Source organism: Saccostrea echinata, unplaced genomic scaffold (genome assembly GCF_033153115.1).
Source record: "Saccostrea echinata isolate AGI-Se365-2 ecotype Australia unplaced genomic scaffold, CSIRO_AGI_Sech_v1 ptg000006l, whole genome shotgun sequence".
Classification (NCBI taxonomy): domain Eukaryota; kingdom Metazoa; phylum Mollusca; class Bivalvia; order Ostreida; family Ostreidae; genus Saccostrea; species Saccostrea echinata.
Window position 1 is genome coordinate 5,968,039 of NW_026889755.1, and position 4,161 is coordinate 5,972,199.

Here is a 4,161-nt window from a genome sequence, read left to right on the forward strand (position 1 = left end):
ATATTCGCATCAAATTTCATACACTAAAAATATTTTTATGTTGCATTACTAATATGCCCACATGGTGCAGTGGTTAAAGCTCTAGAGTTGCGGAGTAAGGAGTTGATCCTTATGTCGCTGGTTCGAATCCCACTGTGGGACGTGGAGACTGTATAAACCGAGGTCCCATGTCACAGTAGGTGCTGGCATAAAAAGATCCCTCACTGCTTAATGGCCCTTAGTGCCGAGTATAGGTCAAAATTTGCAGCTCTCCACCAGCAAGTGGTGGCATCTCCATATGAGTGAAAAATTCTCGAGAGGGATGTTAAACAATAAACAAGCAAATAAAAATTAATATACCCTCAGCGGGGCATTCATGTCCTATGGACATATTTCTAGTTTTGCCCTTTTTTACATTTGTACATGGATATACTTTTTATTTTTGCTCTGTAAACAACAACAACAAAAACATTATACCATATAATATGCACAAAATTATATGCTAGGAATGTATTGTGAAAGATGCATTTCAGCTGACAAATGTAGCATCTTTAAGCCAGCTTTTTAAAAAATTTTCTGAATGACTTTCAGGTACTTCTTTTATATTTGCAACTCATTTATAGGGATGTATTAGTATGGTAGCCTGTCTGCCAACACCTTGTAGATGAGATTCTAGCACATATTGTGTGAAATGGTTCTCTTAATTGACATGAGAAGGTCACTATTTTTTATCAAGATAAAAATTACTTGTATGTCTTGTAATAACATTATTTAATATATCCCTTTCATAGCACACATGTTCGTTTCAAAGAGAAGAAAACATTTATAATTTTTCAAGGTCAATAATCTCATGGATGAAATGCAAACTGTACTATTTGAAATAGGTGGTGTAGGTATTTCAGAGTCTGTATTACAGCTTGCCAGTTTATTGTTGGAGGAATATTCTCATCAAATAAACTATGTAAAGATTTGCTTTTTAATGCAAAGTATTTTTATAAGTAATAACTTCATTTCAACTTACAATGAACAGTTAATCAGTGCATCTCACTTTGTATCTAATGCATTTTTAGAACACAAATTTGTGGTTTAAAACATGTTGTAATAGTTTAATAAATAAATGCTATTCATTTTTTTTAATTGACAAGAAATGAAAATGTAATGATTATTTCAAAATAGTGTTTTATTCCTCTTGTGTATATTTATAGATATGTAAAAGATTGTTATTTTTATTGATGTTATTTTTGTGTACAAAATACTAGTTATTTATTACTTTATACAAAACTAATGTTGTGAAGATTGATAATAATAGAAGTCCTTATGCATGTATTGAACAGTATACAAATGTCACCAATGTAATACACATTTACAAATAAAATGAAATTTTACATGACTTGCACATATTTGCATTATTTGTTACAGTTATAACAAATCTAATTCATTGTATTTATTGTTTCCAATTTTTATTGTCTATTCAAACATGGAAAAATTATATGTGTAATGATGTTAAAGACACAAGAATATGAATTAAAATAAGACTGTATGAACTACCTTTAGATTTATGAATTCAGTAGACAGTGACTGTGACAAATGTGTATTTAGGATAGAGATCTTAGACATGAGAAGAAAAGGGGTTGTTTTACAAACTTTTTTTGCATGGGGAAATATTGACATTTTTATACAACAACAAATGAAGTTACTGGAATTGTGAAGTCTACGTGTCTTCTGTGAGTAGACATCTTTTGAAACAAAGGTAGCTTGGGGCCAGAAATATTCTAGACCCAGTAGTAATGGTCTTTTGCACAAGGTCATAGTCACTGTATATCAAAGTATTAAATACTTACCAATAATTGTTTGTAACCTCAGAGTATGATCCTAACACAGGTTAATACAGGTCAAGGCCATAGGGTTTAGAAATGTAATGAATATTCAGATAAACACATAATTCTGTTTGTTTATTTGTTTGTTATACATCCTTTAAGAATTTTTCACTAGTATTGAGACACCACAACTTGCTGGTTGAGGGCTGCAAATATAGACCTGTACTTTTGAGCAGTGAGAGGTCTTTTCTTGTCCCAGCATATACTGCAACAAGGGAATTTGGTTTCATTGGAAGAACCGGTTTCCATGTCCTTCAGTGGGATTTGCACCTATGACTTAAGGAACAAGTCCTTACTCCACTACTCTAGAGCAAATGCTTTGACTACTGTGCCAAGCGGGCAATCACATTATTGTTATACTAGATGTAAATCAAGGCGAAGGGATAATTGTGACTTGGGGATGTATAACAACCCTGCATCAAGTTCAATTTTTGACCGCTATAAAATAACTTCCAAAGATTATATTATCCTAGGGTTCATTATGCTCAGAGTATATGACATAAATTGGATATATAAAATTCTAAAATACAATTTTTTTTTTTTTAGAAAAGTACAAGGTTATAGTTTCAAGAGGTCATATCTAGCATGTACAGGTGATCGGGCTTAGATGATGATTCTATACCATAAGTCATCATGTGACTACGACGTTTTAAATCAATGTGTTTCTTTGGTGGTGGATGAAATATTTTCTTAACAATTACTATCGGTCATTTACTATATTTCCATAAGATTCAGGACATGAAAATTTGTCTACGAATAGACATCACCTATTAGTTCCTTCTAGTTAAAATAAGGAATCACCATACTAGGTTTTAAAGTGCCTAATATTTTACTTAAGATAAATGCAAATTGACCAATAAATACTGGTATGAGAAGTACATTTATGCATGTGTAGTTTTTTATTTAAATAATTAGAAAAAAGAAAATGGTCTACATAATCACGTATATATATATATTCTGGTCTCCTTTATGCATTATATATACTTGGTCTACTTTAACCCTTCGGGATCCTCAGAAAATATATACATGTCTACCTTAAACCTCCAATGTATTTACAAAATATTAAGGAGACCAGAAATGTCGTATATTTTTCAGGAAGCAACATTTAGGGCTGAGGGGGTAAAATTTTCATTATTGAAGCCTATTAGAATAAATTTGGGTGAAAGTGTGAATCAGAATGTCTCAAATAAAAGAAATGAAAAATGTCTACTTAATGCCTCAAAATAAGTGCGGTCTACTTTATGCCAAAGTCCACCTTATATATATATATATATATATATATAAAACATTTTGGGATTTTCTTCTGATTTACAATACAATTTCATTGATTTAGGTTTATCATCAATTACACAAATTGCTGCTAGCTGTGGGGATAGAAATTTCAACCAGTATGTGCTGCCAACTGAAGAGATTAGCCAGTCTGCTTCATTGCAACAACTGGAATATCCTTTGATGGTGTTGCACTTTACAAGGAAGGAGTGAGACCTGATGCTCTACCACTATCTGAGGCATTTTCCAGATTTTCTATTTGGCTACAAGAGTACAATAACCCAGTTTTGGTATCTCACAATACCAAGTCCTTTGATTCTGTTGTTTTCATGAACAATGTATCTAAAACCAGTATAAATTTTGATCTCACAATTGGATTTGTTGACAGTTTACCACTTTTCAAAAACTTATTACCAGGCAAGAAAAGCTATTCCCAAATGTCACTGGTACATGATGCAGGTTCGTCATATGATGCTCACAATGCTTTGGATGATGCAGTTGCCTTAGAAAGACTTTTGAAGTTTTATTGTGTTTCAGAGTCTACCACGTTGAAATACAGTTTCCCATTGTCTTATGTTTACAGTGCTTTACAGTATAGAGAATTGAAAAAATGTAAATATTAACTCTCTTGCACATTTAATCACATCAAAAGTATTGTCTAAATTCATGGCTGAAAAAATTGCTGCTTCTGGTCTTCTGGTCTTTCTTATCTTATTGACCCCCTAGCCTCCTTAATAGTCTTAAACAAACTTAGTGGTTATATAATTTTTGCAGAATACCAATCTTTATTATATGACTGAATAATTCCCATCTCTCTGATTGGCTGAGATCAAACAATGTTCGAAAATTACTACGTTATATTGACCTGCACGTGACCTTCCAGGTCAATATAAGGAATTATTTATTCTACATTGGACCATATATAGATACTGAAATTCTAAATTGATGCAAATAGTTATTTCACTTGCACCTAACTTCCACATATGAACATAACATTAAGGCACATAGACTCTCGGGTGAGGGTTTGGGGGGGGGG

General features: G+C 32.4%; 1 long non-coding RNA gene across 1 annotated transcript in view; it reads left to right on the top strand.

Annotated features, from left to right (window-relative positions):
- The window catches only part of LOC133180244 (uncharacterized), a 31,665-nt gene extending 28,137 nt beyond the window's left edge, over positions 1-3,528 (top strand). The window contains exon 3 of the long non-coding RNA XR_009720297.1: positions 3,190-3,528. This is a non-coding gene — a long non-coding RNA (uncharacterized LOC133180244). The remainder of the gene's footprint in view (positions 1-3,189) is intronic.
- Positions 3,529-4,161: the final 633 nt, after the last annotated feature.